This window comes from Macaca nemestrina, chromosome 17 (assembly GCF_043159975.1).
Source record: "Macaca nemestrina isolate mMacNem1 chromosome 17, mMacNem.hap1, whole genome shotgun sequence".
In the NCBI taxonomy this organism is placed as follows: Eukaryota; Metazoa; Chordata; class Mammalia; order Primates; family Cercopithecidae; genus Macaca; species Macaca nemestrina.
Genome location: NC_092141.1, coordinates 12,427,895 through 12,444,826, shown reverse-complemented (window position 1 = coordinate 12,444,826; position 16,932 = coordinate 12,427,895). Strand labels below are relative to the sequence as shown.

Genomic DNA, 16,932 nt, shown 5'->3' with positions numbered 1-16,932 from the left:
CTCATTGGCACACCAGCTCAGCAGCTCAAGTTTCCTAGAGCTTGGACTGCATCCTGGCTTTCTGCTAGGATGTTTGGAATAAAAGATACAAATAATACAAGTCCTCTGATTCGATAAATCAGGACTCATAATTAACCAAGAGATCAATGATAGGAGAATAATTTCTGAAAATTGGGCTGGGCGAGGTGGCTCACGACTGTAATCCCAGCGCTTTGGGAGGCTGAGGCTGGCAGATCACCTGAGGTCAGGAGTTCGAGACCAGCCTGGTCAGCGTAGTAAAATGCCATCTCTACTAAAAATGCAAAAATGAGCCAGGCATGGTGGCAGGTGCCTGTAATCCCAGCTACTTGGGAGGCTGAGGCAGGAGAATTGCTTGAACCCAGAGACAGAGGTTGCAGTGAGCCAAGATCGTGCCACTGTACTCCAGCCTGGGCAACAAGAGCGAAACTGTCTCAAAAATAAAAATTACAAAAAGAATAATTTCTGAAAATGGAATATGCATGTCTTAAACCTTTTATCTTAATATTCAAATGTATCAATCAATCACCAATCACATGACACAGGGCCAAGGCCTTTGAGCAAGTTAGTTAGTGGGGAGTTCCACCTCACCTTTCTTCCAGAAGCAATATCCTTAGAGAATCATCTATAATTCCCAGTTTTGATATCTTTGAAGTAGAGTGGAAAATTATAGATACTTGTAAAGCAATCTAAATTTAAAGTTCTCAGGGTTTTGGCCAGGCGCGGTGGCTCACGCCTGTAATCCCAGCACTTTGGGAGGCCGAGCAGGTGGATCACAAGATCAGGAGATGGAGACCATCCTGGCTAACACGGTGAAACCCCATCTCTACTAAAAATACAAAAAATTAGCCAGGTGTGGTGGCAGGCACCTGTAGTCCCAGCTACTTGGGAGTCTGAGGCAGGAGAACAGCGTGAACCCCGGAGGCGGAGCTTGCAGTGAGCCAAGATCGAGCTACCGCACTCCAGCCTGGGCGACCGAGCAAGACTCCGTCTCAAAAAAATAAATTATTAAAAAAAAAAAAGTTCTCAGGGTTTTTCTAACAAAGGTTTGTTGTTTGTTTGTTTTAATCCTTCGCTCTTAGAGTTAACCAACCCATAACCAGTTTCGCAGCATTTCTCTAAGTACGTTCACTTTATCAAATTCTTTACAAAGCTTCCAATATGGTTTTCAGAGCATCAACGCTCCTCTTGTTCAAATTTCATTATTTTACAGGACAAGTCTTAGTGCCAGGTTTACTTACATAACCAAGTTTGAGAGTAACCACACCCGCTCCTGGGGAGCACAGACGGGTGGAAACAGAAGGGTAGACGTGGTACCAGAGCTCACCAGAGCTCTGCTGCCATTGTCACTGTGAATTACAGAGAGGATGGGGTGAATTTATTCAACCCAGAAATTGGATAATGAAGCTTGATTAAGACTGCTTCTTCTGCAATCATTTTTGTGCATGCTCTGTTTGATCAGCTGAGGGACAGCCACAAGGAGATGCCCAGTTTTACATTTAAGAGGAATGTCTGGGCTGGAGATAATTGACTTGGGAGTCTTCCGCACATAGGAGATGGTTGATGCCATGTATGAAGGCGACAGAAACAATGGAAAGTGTAGAGAATGAGGGGGAAAGAGGACAATGGTAGAATCCATCCACAGAACCTTGACATTTAAGAGACAGCCAAAAAGAAAATGTTGAAAGCAGGAGTCACTTTAGACGGCCCCTAAGTCTGAGTTACCATGGTAGCTAGTAGGGCAGGCAAGCCAGGGGCAGCCAATGAAGGATCGATACTAATCAGCTTCTCTGATAAAACTAGCAAGAGTTAGAAACATGCAGACTCTACAACTCACAGTTAACACCAAGAGCACACTAACGAAAGTGGGGACACAGTCAAGCTGGCTCTCAACTTCAGGACTAAAGAGTTTGAATAAACATCCACTCTGTATTTGATAAAGGCCATCTCTACTCTTCATTTTGGACAAACATAACATTGCTACTGTAAGAATGAACAGGCTGGGCACAGTGGCTCACGCCTGTAATTCCAGTGCTTTGGGAGGCCGAGACGGGTCCATCACTTGAGGTCAGGAGTTCAAAACCAGTCTGGCCAATACAGTGAAACCCCGTTTCTATCAAAAATACAAAAATTAGCTGGGTGTGGTGCCATGTGCCTGTAATCCCAGCTACTCAGGAGACCGAGAGAGGAGAATCACTTGAACCAGGGAGGCGGAAGCTGCAGTGAGTCAAGATGGCACCACTGCACTCCAGCCTGTTTCAAAAGAAAAGAGAGAAAAAAAAAAAAAGAATAAACAAAGAAAAATCACTAAACAGAATGAAAATATCCAGCAATTCAAAAGAAGAGAACTAATAAGTTAAAAATATGTGTTAGTCCATGAAATAAGAGAAAACTTTTAGGAAAATGTCTCGCATTCCCAGTCTCATCTTAAATTTCTGTTCCCAAGGTAAATAACTGCCTCTGAGTGGAATCTCAGTGAAAGTGAAGAGCAAACTGCTTCTATAAAACTAGAGGAGAAACAGAAAAAAGTCCAAAATCAGGAAAAAAAAATACCTGGAGATGGAAAAGATAAACATCAAATTTTTAAACACAGTGGAGGTAATGAGTAACATATTACGTACTGAAGAGAATTAATCAGGGAATTAACACCAGCTCAAGACATTCTCCAAGGATTTGAAGCAAAGAACAAACAGAAGTTTCAGCCAATGCACTAAGAAAAAGAAAAGTATAAACATTAAAACAGAGGAATGAATTATCATAATTTGAAAATTTCACAGTTGTAATCTTCCCAGAAATTACCATTATTATAATTGTAATTTGCTCAGAAACATCTAAAAGCAAGAACTAAGACATTATTCAACTAATAAGATGATTCAATTAAGTTGACTATTTACAAAGACAAAAGAACTTAAAAACATGAAAAGCTAATTTAAAACCATGAAAGTGAAATTAACAGTAAACATACAAAATGTATCATCACTAGTTATCAAATAAGTGCTTAATAAGGCAACGGTGTAGTATTTCTTATTTATAAATGAGTAAAAAATAATAATTTATCAGTTATTGTCAAGTATAGAGGGAAATGAGCCTTCTGACAAATAGCTGGTGGGAGGATAAATTTATAAATTTATATTTTAGGCAATCTTTTTGTGTCTTAGAATTTTTGCATACATTTTGATCTGGCAACTCTACTTCCAGGAATTTATCATAAAGAAATAATCATGACTGTGCACGAAGATATAGCTACAATGATTAACATTATAGTACTGCCAGTAATGGTGAATTATTGAAAATAATCTAAATTTCCAACAACAGGAGATTCATTAAATAGATTATGGTATAGCTATACGGTGGGATGATATATACCCATTAAGATAATATAATAGAAAAAAATAATAAAAGAAAATGTTTAAAATAAAATATGTAAAAGGGATTTTTAAAGTTATACTTTTTAAAATTCCATTTTATTTTAAGATATCCATACATATCAAAACGAGAGAGAGACTGGAATTGTGTACACCGAAATGTTAAAGTGTAAATGATAAAATCATGACTTTTAATTTCTTAATTTTTCTTTCTTGTGTTTTCTAAAAATCCTAAAATTAATATTAAGCAAATATTTTAGAAACTATCTTAATACTTTTCCCTGAAGTCTGTCTCATAGTTGCAATTTCAAATGAAAATTGCAGATATGACAGAAATTTGAATACAGGATAATAATCTGGTTCACCTCTAATTTGCGAGATTTTACACGTGTTCAAATATTATATACACAGAGGTATGAAAAGATCAAAGAATCTCAAAGATGTCAGTGTGAAAACACATCTTTGTGCAGATTTGAACTTCTATATTTATAAAAATTACAAAAAAAAAGACTACAGATAAGAGATGACAGAACTTCTAAAGCCACAGCCTTGTCGATTTTTCTTTTTTTTCTGTATAAATATTAGCTGAATAAGCAAGCTGCTCAGTAAGGCCTCCGACCAGGGGAAATTTCATAATTTGAAAATTGCATAGTTGCAATCTTCCCAGAAATTACCATTGTTATCATGGTAATTTGCTCAAAAAAAAAAAAATCTAAAAACAAGAACTGTTTTCTGTTCTCAAGGTAAATAAACTAACTGCCTCTGAGTGGAATCTCAATGAGAGTGAAGAGCAAACTGCATCTATAAAACTAGAAACAGAAAAAAGTCTGAAATCAGGAAAAAAAATACCTGAAGATGGAAAGTATAAACATCAAATTTTATAAACATCTCATTTCTCTGCATTTTTCCTATGTTCCTTGCCTACCCTGCCCCACCCTCACTGCATTTCTTCTGGAAGCCACCAAAGGTAGGGGAGCCTCTTGTCAGGTACCCATCACTGCTTGCATGGGAGGAGGAAGGGATTTAAAGCCGCCTGGTTGGCACAGCTCCTTTGAGTTATGGCTGAATGTCTGTCACGAGAGGCAGCTGCTTCATCAAATACCTGTGCACAGAGTTTTCTAAAGCAGGTGGTTTGGCTTTATGCAATGTGGCCTCTACCCTCTCTTGCATATCTCAAGACTGCAGTGTACCCCGTCAGTCAACCTGTCTTAGCCAGGGCAGGAAGAGGACATGGGGCATGATTTGAGGAAGTACCATTCACAGCGTCCCCAGGAATCGATTTTACCAAGTATAGGCGCAGTCTCAGGGGAAGGCATTTTCTTACCTTTGTTTGTTGTCTCTGGGTTTGTGTCTGTATGAATGGGATGCTTCCGCTCCAGGGCAGTCGGTTTATTTACCTTGGGAACAGTTTAAGATGACTCCAGGAGGTCCGTCAGAAATTATTAAAGCAGTAGGTCCTGGAGGGACATCCCAGATCGACTTTGGGCCTAATGCCAGGATCCCGGAATTTGAGGTCTAAAATCTGTCCCACTGTACTGTGATTCTACAGACAGATGGAAAGTGGCATAAACAAATCAACAGGCCTGGGTCCTAGAGGTTGAGAAGAGAATAAATGATCTTCCCTTCATTAAATCCTCATCACCCCATCACATCATAGCGTAACCTTAACTCGTTTTGCATTTCCCATTTCTCCCCTCACGACGAGGGACTTCAAATGGGCATTGAACATCCCCACTAGACACATAGGAGGGTTTGTACGTGTTCTACACAAAGTGGAGGGAAGGGACCTTTCTGAGGCTGGAGTCAGCTTACCCTGCTCCATCAGTGTCAAAGAGAAAGCCAAACAGACTCGCAAAAAGTTGCCTTCTGCCAAAGGTTTCCTCAGGAGTGCAGACAGACAAGCAGCAAGGCTCCTGGATCTGAGAACTGCCCTTTTCCACCAATGTCAAACACGTTTCACAGCTGACCTGCCAAGAATGTGGATCCTGCTTCAAGATACACAGTCTGAGACAGCACACAGCAGCCAAAAGAGGGAATCTCCATTTAGCCTGAATTCTAGTCTAGCCCTACAGATGGACACTGTGTATATGGACTGGCAAGTATCCCAGCCCTTGGCTGTGCTCTAAAAGTTCAGGATTACTGCACAAGTAGATTGAAGAGATAAAGCAACTCCTCCAAATATGCCTTTGTTTTCCCTGGGGATTTGTAAAGCGCAGTTGATGGAGATTTGCAGGGTCAAACCTTTATAAGCAGTTTGACTGGGACAGGTCCCGCTGCAATTATATCTCCACAACAGAGCCCAGAGGCACCCATGCTATGGAACTCTCCCTGGATTTAGAGTGTTTTACCTCTACCACATTGATCATCGCCTTTTCTCTATGTGTATGGCCTACAGGGTCTGTCAGGTCAAAACCAAGGGCAGTGTGGCATTACGAGACAGCACTATACCAGGAGTAAAGAAATCTGGGTGCAAGTCCTAATTTCACCACTGATTTTCTCTGTGGCCTTAGAACATCCATTTGCCCTTACTTAACCTTAGTTCTCATATCCTTAAAATGAGGAGAAAGGAAGGGCATGGATGAAGTTAGAAACCATCATTATCAGCAAACTAACACAAGAACAGAAAACAAACACGGCATGTTCTCACTTACAAGTGGGAGTTGAACGATGAGAACACATGGACACAGGGAGGGGAACATCACACACCGGGGCCTGTCGGGGGATGGGGGGCAAGGGGGAGGGAGAGCACTAGGACAAATACCTAATGTACGCGGGGCTTAAAACCCAGATGACGGGTTGATAGGTGCAGCAAACCACCATGGCACATGTATACCTGTGTAACAAACCTGCAGTTTCTGGACATGTATTCCAGAACTTAAAGTAAAATTGTAAAAAAAAAAAAAAAAAAAGAGGAATCCTTTTTTACAAAATGAGGATAAAGGAAGATAGCTTTGAACTAGAGGTCCTACACACACTTGACATTCTATGTTTGTTTTTTCCTGCCCAAATACCCCAAAATACCTGATCTTACCGGTATAGTGGTGAAAACAGCTGTAAATCTCAAGCTGGGCAGAAGCCCTTTGCAGGAGACATAACCAAATCTTGTGTAGCTATTAGCAGAAAAGGTCTGAGAAGTAGCACTGGAGGGTGGACAATAGTCCTCTATCTCTCCCAGAGTTCCATGTTGCCTCTATACTTCCAAACTAGAATATCTACCAAAAAGAGCTTCTAAGAGAAGTAAGCATAAGCCTAGGTTTCTATGTTAATGGCCCACCATCACCTAGAATTGCCCGAAGTACCCAAGAATCTGCCCCTGGGCTCCAGTGTTATTTGCTCTAGCAAACCTCACTGTTGCAACACATACACCTTACTAATTCCCATTTCTGCATTAGACTTATAAATCTGGAAGGTCCTACCACTTCCTCCACAAATTAAACAACATAAATAGCATGCCTGCTCATGAAAAGAAAATGTACATCTGTATTAGAAATCCAGAAAAAAAGATACCAAATATACATACAAGAATAAAATATGCTAGGCAAAACACCATCTATTACATTTCAAAATCACAATGAAATTGATCATATTGTTTAATTACCAAAAACTCTGACATTTAGAAGATGTAGAAGACCTTTATAGATATGACATTACAAGTTTGCTTTTTGTTTTTTTGTGTTTTTTTTTTTTAAGAGACAGAGTCTCGCTATGTCACCCAGACTAGAGTGCAGTTGGCATGATCACAGCTCATTGCACCCTTAATTCCTGGGCTGAAGCAATCCTCCTGCTCCAGCCTCCCAAAGCCCTGGGATTATAGGCTTGAGCCATCACACCCAGAAGAAATCATGAAAGTTCTTTTAAAAGGTTTTTAAAATTTTACCTCCAGGACGACTTTAGGCCCAGATGGTGGTATGAGTGAACTATTTGGAATTTTCATGCAAACAAACAAACAAACAAAAATGTCTACGTCATTCTAAAGAATGGAACTAGAAATCACAAATCACCTAGTGGCCCAATTGCGATGAATAGAGAAGAAAAGACAAAAAAGTAACTTTATAATGGAGAGGCCTCCCCAGCATTACCTCAACTAAGTGACCAAGGTTCCCTCTGACACGATGTGATGAGAAGGGCGCTTCCCATCTATGGCTGTGTTCCCAAATATCCGTAACCCCGATCAAATTAGGAGAAAAAATAAAACAGACAAACTCCGACTGGGGGACAGTCTACGGGATGCCCAGCCAGTACTCTTCAAAACTCTCAAGGTCATTAAAAACAAAAACAAAAAAAAAGTTCTGAGAAACTCACACACCACAGAAGCCTGGGAAGACACGAAAACTTAATATCATGTGGTATCCTGAACTGGATCCTGGAATAGAAAGAAAACATTAATAGAAAAAAACGTTGAAATCCAAATAAAGTCTGGAGTTAATTTAATAATAATGGAGCCATGTCTGTTCTTCAGTTTTAACAAATGTACCACAGAAACATAGGAAACTGGGTGAGGGGTATCCAGGAATTCTTTCAACTATCTTTACAATTTCTATGTAAATCTAAAATTTTTTCAAAATTAAAACTATAAGTAAAAAGTTAAAGGGGAAAATGTTCATGATAATCTCAACAGATACAGGGGAGATGGAAGGCAAAAAAATAAAATAAAATTTACAGTCTGTGGCCTAGATGCTTATAGGATCTGTGGGGTGTGACTATGCCCTAAGAAACTCCCATCTATAACTTCAGGGGAAGCTGATAAGCCGGAGGAATGGAGCTCCACGTAAGGTTAAGAAGATAAAAGTAACATTTGAGTTTCCCCTGTGAAAGAATGAAATCTTCAGGAAATCAGACCAAAATCAGGTTCCAATTTAGGGACCCAATGCCTAACTACTTCTAGAGAGTGTTCCCTTTTATCTTTTTCTTCCTCTAAATTTTCATCAAGGCAAATCCTAAAACCATTCTATGAAAAGTTCAGGATTTCTGGTACCCTCACATCAAAACCAGTCTCTTCTTTAAACCACCTCAATAAAACATGCCCAACTTCAGGACTCCTCCCCTGACCCCAGGTGCACCTCTGATACAATCATCTGGATATAATCTCCAGCCTGTCCTCTCCCTTGCAAATACCTGGCAGCAGAGGCTCTCTTTAACATTGAGAGGTGAAGCCGGCTGGACTTCCGGCTCCGGTGGGGACTTGGAGAACTTTTCTGCGTAGCTAATAAACGAACCAACCAGCCCCTGACGTCTAGCTAATCCAGTCGGGACTTGGAGAACTTTTCTGTCTAGCTAAAGGGTTGTAAATGCACCAATCAGAGCTCAGTTTGTAAACGCACCAATCAGCACTCTGAGTGTAGCTAAAGCTTTCTAAATGCACCAATCAGCACTCTGTAAAAATAGACCAACTAGCACTCTGTAAAATGGACCAATCAGCTCTCTGTAAAGTGGACCAGTCAGCAGGATGTGGGTGGGCCAAATAAGGGAATAAAAGTAGGCCGCCTGAGCCAGCAGCTGCCTTTCAATGCTGTGGAAGCTTTGTTCTCTCGTTTTTCACAATAAATCTTGCTGCTGCTCACTCTTTTTTTTTTTTTTTTTGAGACTGAGTCTCGCTCTGTCCCCCAGGCTGGAGTGTAGTGGCGCGATCTCGGCTCACTGCAAGCTCCGCCTCCCGGGTTCACGCCATTCTCCTGCCTCAGCCTCCTGAGGAGCTGGGACTACAGGCGCCCGCCACAATGCCCGGCTAATTGTTTTGTATTTTTAGTAGCCACGGGGTTTTACCATGTTAGCCGGGATGGTCTCTATCTCCTGGCCTTGTGATCCGCCCGCCTCGGCCTCCCAAAGTGCTGGGATTACAGGCATGAGCCACCGCGCCCGCCGCTGCTGCTCACTCTTTGGGTCCGCGCGGCGTTTATGAGCTGTAACACTCACCGAGGTCTGCAGCTTCACTCCGGAAGTCAGCGAGACCGCGGACCCACCAGGAGGAAGGAACAACTCCGAACTCACCGCCTTTAAGAGCTGTAACACTCATCGCAAAGGTCTGCAGCTTCATTCCCGAAGTCAGCGAGACCGCGAACCCAGCAGAAGGAAGAAACTCTGGACACGTCCAAACATCAGAAGGAACAAACTCTGGACACACCATCTTTAAGAGCTGTAACACTCAGGGCGAGGGTCCGCGGCTTCATTCTAGAAGTCAGGGAGACCGAGAACCCACCAATTCCGGACACAACAGGACCCACTTTATTCTCTAAGATGACCACCTAATCCCATTAATTAGAGTCAACTCATTTTTCACTACAACCTTCAGTCATTAAGAATTACTTAGTTGCTGGGTTTCTGCCTGAAGCCCACATTTTGATTCAGCATATGTAGGCAAGTATCAGAAAAAAAAAAAGTGACTTTAAAATAAGCAAACATGCAGGGGCGTTCAATGTGTCTAGTGCTTGCTGGCCACAGCAGCTACTACCACGGTGCCTTCTGGGAGCGGCCGTTGTGTTGAAGGAGGCTCCTGCCTGAGGGACAGCATCGGGCAATGGGCTCTGTAGAGTGAGAACCAGGTGGACACCTTCTGTGCCCAGCACAAGGTCTTGCATCATGCCAGGACTGCGCCTCTCCTGGAAGGGCTCTTGGAGAAGGAATTGGAGTTACATACAAGTGACCCAAATGGGAAACCAGTTTTGCATGTATTAGAAAATTGATTTTAGTATTTGATTGCCTGTGTGTGTGTGTGCGTTCTTTGGGTTCTCCTTTGAACTGTTTTAATCATCTTACTGCTCCTCTCATTAACAGTTAACTGAAATATTTGATAGATATTAATTTTATGTTTCTATGGCAGTTGTGACATTTACCTTTCTAAAAAAATGTTGTCTTTTAGTGCAGCCTGTTATGCTCAGATCAATGATCAGCAGGAGTACCTAGTTTGGGTACTTGAAGGGAGCCTACCTTGCCATAAAAGGCTGAGTTGTGCAGTTGGGAGAACTGAACCCTACACTCTCAAGTCCTAGTTTCAGCAAAGATTCTCATGGCTGAGAAACAGGTGAAACTATCAAACATCAAGGGACCACTTCAGTTTGAACAACAGGTACTTCGGCAGTTAATAAGCACAGACCAAAAACCATAGAGGCCTTGCCCACACTCTGCTCTGTGCTAGGCCTTTGGAACATGGAGAAGGCCCTAAGTGTGGTAGAGGGAATGGGGGAGATGAGAGAGCCCCACTTCTATCTGAGATGGAATCTCTTCCCCCCAGGAGAGAGGAGGCTCAATGCTGGTTTTAATTTGAGTTGGTGGAATAGTATTCACACCTGCTACATTGGCCTGTGGGAAGTCAATGGAAAATATTTACGCTGTGGGTGAATTCACAGATTTTGAACATGCCCCCCGTGGAAGGGTTGGGTTTTTTCAGCCTGACGTTAAGGTAGACTCTCTATCCCTATCTTGTTCTGTCCTTTTGACCATCCACATATATTTTGGATCTTCTTTTCATCCAATTTTTCTTTCTTAAGGGGTAATCATAGAATCTATACAGTCTTCAGGTGTCGGTTTAAGATGTAGCTGTTTGTTTTATGAACAAAACCCTTTGCAACCTTTTGTTCACTGCCCAAATTAGCAATAGACTGCAAGCTCAGGTCACAATGAACATTGACTCCAAGGTCCTTTAACTAAAGTATAACTTGGTGCCCCATGCCCTTCCTCGTAGCCAGGCAACTTGATAGTTCACTTCAAAGAAATGACAGTGCGTTCATCCATCTTAAAAACAACTTTTTCTGCTACCGTTTATTCTCATTAAGTTTGCATTTATCTACCTAAAAGAGATGACTTTTTTCTTTTTGGTTTTGTTTTTGTTTGTTTTTTTTACGAGATGGTGTTTCACTCTTGTCGCCCAGGCTGGAGTGCAATGGTGCAATCTTGGCTCACTGCAACCTCCACCTCCTGGGTTCAAGTGATTCTCCTGCCTCAGCCTCCCCAGTAGGTGGGGTTACAGGTGCCCACCACCATGCCCAGCTAAATTTTTAAAATATTTTTAGTAGAGACAACGTTTCACCATGTTGGCCAGGCTGGTCTTGAACTGCTGGCCTCAAGTGATCTGCCCCGCCTCAGCCTCCCAAAGTGGTGGGATTACAAGCATGAGCCACCACGCCCGGCCAAGAGATGACTTTCATATCAAAATGTGATCACTGTGGATTTTCTCCTACAGATGGCATATCACGAGATTTCGTAAGACTTGCTTTGGCAACACGCCCAAAAGTTCCACCCTGAATAGCGTCCATCCCTTCCCTTCATAGCTACAAGCCATTCCCTTATCTCTCCTAAAACAGCCTCTGTTAAGTCTAAAAATTTCAAAGATGATTTGAATGTCAAATTAGATATTTTTAATTGTACTGACGTATAATTTGCACCCATATGCAAAGGCTTAAGCATCGATTTGACTTTCACATGCCCTTCTACTATTTTCAAAAATTCTCATAAGTGTTATACATTGTCCTTTTTGGATTAGTGCCTCTCCCTCAATTGTTGGTTTGTTATAAGGGAGGTGACTCGGTTCTTCATCATGGGCTCTGTCAGTGTCCTAGGATTTGGAAGTCACTCTCATGGCTGTAAGTACTCGATAAGGTCCCCAGGTCACTTTTTGTCAATAGGGCTCATAGTTGAAACCTATGAGTGGTGAACCAGCAATAATGAGTTGAAGAAGAGGGACCATTTTCTATTAGTGCTCCCTTTAATTTCTAGGGAACATCTAGACTTTGGCATGGCCATGATAAGTCCTAGGGACTTAGTCATACTCTTGGGCAATGTGACTTAAAAAATGGGAGGCTGTCAAGTGTCGTGGTTAAGATGATGGTCAGCCGGATGTGGTGGCTCACGCCTGTAATCCCAGCACTTTGGCAGGACAAGACGGGCGGATCACGAGGTCAGGAGATCGAGACCATCCTGGCTAACACTGTGAAACTCCGTCTCTACTAAAAATACAAAAAATTAGCCGGGTGCGGTGGCGGGCGCCTGTAGTCCCAGCTACTCGGGAGGCTGAGGCAGGAGAATGGCGTGAACCCGGGAGGCGGAGCTTGCAGTGAGCCGAGATCAGGCCACTGCACTCCAGCCTGGGTGACAGACAGACTCCGTCTCAAAAAAAAAAAAAAAAAAAAAAAGATGACGGCCTTTATAGCATGGATTCAGATGCTGCCTCCACCATTTAGTAGGTGTACGATACTGAACAATCTCCCTAGCCTCGCTCAGCTTCAGCTTCCTCGGGTGGAGTGAGGGCTTTGGATGCTAGCAGAGTCCAGACTTGATGGGACTAGCAGTAGGGAGTCATCTGAGTCCCTGAAACGAGAATGTAATCTGTAAAATGGGAGTAATGCTATGTGCAACCTCTTAGTTTCTCAGATAATTAAATGAGTTCAAATGTGTAAAGCTCTTAAACCAGGGCTTAACACACAGTTAACACTGTCATAAAAATTTTTTTAATTCTCGGCCGGGCGCGGTGGCTCAAGCCTGTAATCCCAGCACTTTGGGAGGCCGAGGCGGGCGGATCACAAGGTCAGGAGATCAAGACCATCCTGGCTAACCTGGTGAAACCCCGTCTCTACTAAAAAATACAAAAAATTTGCCGGGCGTGATGGTGGGCGCCTGTAGTCCCAGCTACTCGGGAGGCTGAGGCAGGAGAATGGCGTAAACCCGGGAGGCGGAGCTTGCAGTGAGCTGAGATCCGGCCACTGCACTCCAGCCTGGGCGACAGAGCGAGACTCCGTCTCAAAAAAAAAAAAAAAAAAAAAAAAAAAATTTTTAATTCTCATATGAACTGCGGCACTACCCAATACCTCCAACTTTTTCATTTGCCATGACTGTCTTCTAACAGAGTCAGGCAAATCCAGCAAGTCTTCTCATAGGCTGTGTCTCTAGACACAGAAACCACTTCCCAATTAAGGAAAAAAAAAATCTGTAGCCAAAACATGAATTGATTGAAGTTTTCACTTTTCAATCAGTTGTTGTCAGCAAAGCCTTGTTAGTGGACTCTGTTAGCAAGGCTAATGCTGTAGACAGCAAAGTGGAGCCCCCATCTCAGAGCCTTAGTGCAGTGTCCATATCTAACTTAAACGGTCAATTATGCCTCTGAAATTATTTGGAAGAGTCTCCCTTTTTCTTTTCTTTTTTCTTTTTTTTTTTTTTTTTTTTTTTTTTTTTTGAGATGGGATCTTTCTTTGTTGCACAGGCTGGAGTGCAGTGGTGCAATCTCCACTCACTGCAACCTCTACCTCCCAGACTCAAGCAATCCTCCCACCTCAGCTGCCCAACTAGCTGGGATTACAGGCGTGCCTCACCATGCCAGGCTAAATTTTGTATTTTTTGTAGAGACAGAGTTTTGCCATGCTTCCTGGGCTTGTCTTGAACTCCTGAGCTCAGGCGATCCACTGGCCTTGGCTTCCCAAAGTGCTGGGATTATAGGCAAGAGCCACCGCACCCAGTCTCCTTTTCTTTCACGACTGCAAATCTTTTGACAGACTTTCCTTCATTCCTTAGTCAATACTGTTTCAAACTAGCCTTTCCACAACTGCCAAAAGAACCTTCCGCAATCACTACATTCTCATTTCAGGACCTCAAGTGCCTCCCTACTGCTAGTCTCATCAAGTCTGGACTCTTAGCATCCAAAACCTTCACTCCGTCAGCCCCGCTGCACCACTCCAGAGTCATCTCTGATTCTTCTTCTCCAACCAACTTCTCTGCTCATCCCTCCCTCTAGGATGCCTTCTGTGACATCCTTAGCCCCCAGACTCTTCCTCTCCTCTCTACAAATCGTTTTGTCCTTTTGTCTTTGACCCAAACCAAGCACAGACCACAAGCAACAAATCTTCCAGCAAGGACTGTAGGCTGGAAGTAGGCGGGAGGAACAGATGGCAAGCAGATATGCTAGACTACAGTGTAAGAATAAAGCAGCAAGATTCAGGCCACACAGTGAGGGTCAGTGTCCTGAGAGAAGGGACCAAGAGGGAAACAGAAAAGGCTGTTTCAGCACTGACGTGGGAAGCACAAAGTTGAGTGATCGTCATCTGTCCCCTGAGGTGGAGAATTTTGTCTCTTTTTCTGTGGAAGGGGTATTCTGATTGAGAACCAGATGATGGGTGATAAGTCCTACTTTGGGATCACATAGAGTTGTATCTTTATAATCCAATAAGATACCCCCATCGCCTACTAATTGTTTCTTTTCTGCGTGCACAGAGCACTTTGTTTACTTTGCCAGTTAGTTTTATTGTACGAGAATACATGGCATTTTCGCCTGGACTTGGCTGTGATTTCCTTGAGGAAAGAGACTGTTTTTTTGCCTATTTGGTTTTACCAAGGAAAAATCCATTTAGCTGCAAATGATGGAAAATGTGATTATAGTGGTTTAAAAAAATAGACGCTAATTTTCATCACTTAATAAGAGGTCTGGAGGTAGGCTATCCGGTGAAGTTACTCAAATACAGCCTTACAGACCTGGGTTCTTTCTTTTTACCACCTTTAGCACATTGACCTTTGTCCTTAGACTGTGACCTCAAGGTCACAAAATGGTTGCTGTATCTCCAAGCATCACAAGCAGCTTCCAGGTCAAAGGGACTTTTCTTTTTCTTTTCTGTTTTTTTTTTTTTTTTCCTTTATTGGTCAGAAAAGCAAGAAAGTGTTCATTTATACCCCATTAGCCAGAACTAGGGATCAGGGCCATTCCTAGACCAATTGCTAGGCAAGGGGAATGAGACAGCTAGTTGTGACACACAACACAAGGCTCCTCAGCCATGACTCAGAGCCAGCTATGCCAAACAATCACTCTGAATTTCACCTTTAGGGAGAAGAGCCTGCCCTTTCTGAGATCAAAGCATCTCCATAGCTATGCGTTCAACACAATAGCTAACATTTATAAGTACTTACTAAATGTCAGATGCTGTTCTTAAGCAGTTACATGAATTCTCATTTAATCCTGAGAACAACCCTATGAAGTAGGAACTGTTATTCATCCTATTTTACAGATGAACAAACAAATGGAGGTGCAGAGACATGAAGTAACTGGCCAAGATTATGTAACTAATAGGTAACAGAACCCAGGCCTACTGGCCATCAAGTCTGCGTTTCTGTCTGCTGTGTTCCCCAGCTGCTCATCTCTCTCCTATGCCACACAGGGTCAGTAAAGTCGGTTGAATGAATGAATAACCGAATCAATGAATGCACCTTCCTCAGAAGGAGCCCTGAGCTGCTAGTGGCTTCCAGTGCTGTTTGAAATCACTGTTCTTCGTCCATCTTCTTAACGAGGTCAAAGTGTTGTTATATGCACAGGATTTATTGCGGTTCATTGTGCTCTTAGGACGGAAAAAAAAAAAAGTCTGAATTTCTTTCTGGGTTTCCTGCCTAACAGAAACTAAGAAAAAGAAGTCTGAGCTTTATCAGCAGACTGAAGTAAAACAACTGTACATACATGTGAGTCTCGGGCCAAAAAATGAACAAAATGCAAAGCATGTCCAGACTTCAGCTAAATCCTTGAAAATTCTAGTAGCATGTCCCAGCCTCATTAGGAAAGGAGGGGAGAGACACTACAGGGTCACCACAGATCAGAGAGCTGGGCTGTAGATACTGTCCCAGCACAGGATGAACTCCAAGGTTGCAGCTGCAAGATGCCAGACTTCCAAAGGACAATTGAGCAATTCTGCCAAACATTTCAATATTTTGTCTACCCGGTGCAAACATCTAGACTGTGAATAAGCGTTTGAATTGTTCTGGTTTCGTATGGAGATTTGGCACCACTGCAGATGTAGCTACAGACCTCCTAAGAACTTTCAGAAAGCACTGAGATTCTGCCTCTAAGTGGAGACCCTAGACAAGGCTACACAGCCATCGTTTGGTCTGCTAAATAGTTTTAATGTAAATTTCATCTCTCACAAGGTTGCCAGACTTAGAAAATAAAAATGGAGGATGCCCAGTTCAGTCTGAATTTCAGATAAACAGCAAATAAATGTTTAGTGTAAGTACATCCCAAAAAGCTTTTGCTGACCCAGGCATCCCGTATTTTACCTGGCAGCCCTCATCTTTTGGGACACATAAACCCAGTTACGTTTATGTCACTCTGCTCTAGCCCCAGCCATAAAGATAAGGCAGGTTCTCCTTTCCTTGTGTTCTCAGCCACACACAAGTGAGAAGAGCACCTTGAGTGGCTATCAGGGGACCGGAGCTTTGTCCCGGACCAGCCACTAATGAGTTGTATGAGCATAGACAAATCATTTTCATGGCCTCATCTATAAACTAGAGGCTGAAACTCCGAAAGTACATAATTCTTCTATCACGTCCCTCTGAACCACACTGAGGGCTGACCAATGACAGGTGCATGGCCACATTTAACCCTTACCATAACCCTAGCACAGTGCACACCAGCAAGTGAGGAGCCTGGAAAGTCAAGAGGTCTCCAGGATCCAGCCACTATTAATGGTGATGCTGTAATTTGTCTTTATATTCTACGAAAGCGGAAATCCAGATACACGCAGTTAAGCCAGGCTAAATTCCACTTCAGTGTAAATGATTTTCTACATGATGACACAAGAATGAAGTCAAT

General features: G+C 42.6%; 1 long non-coding RNA gene across 3 annotated transcripts in view; it reads right to left on the bottom strand.

Moving 5' to 3' along the window:
• LOC105473546 (uncharacterized) overlaps positions 1 to 16,932 on the bottom strand; it is a 64,464-nt gene that overhangs the window by 12,139 nt on the left and 35,393 nt on the right. For 2 of the 3 annotated variants that reach the window (XR_011615389.1, XR_982304.3), the window contains exons 5-7: positions 7,686 to 7,746; positions 4,708 to 4,926; positions 2,640 to 2,728 (exon numbers count right to left, since the gene is read on the bottom strand). The exons of the other annotated variant lie outside the window; for it this stretch is intronic. This is a non-coding gene — a long non-coding RNA (uncharacterized lncRNA). The remainder of the gene's footprint in view (positions 1 to 2,639; positions 2,729 to 4,707; positions 4,927 to 7,685; positions 7,747 to 16,932) is intronic. 3 annotated transcript variants of the gene reach the window in all.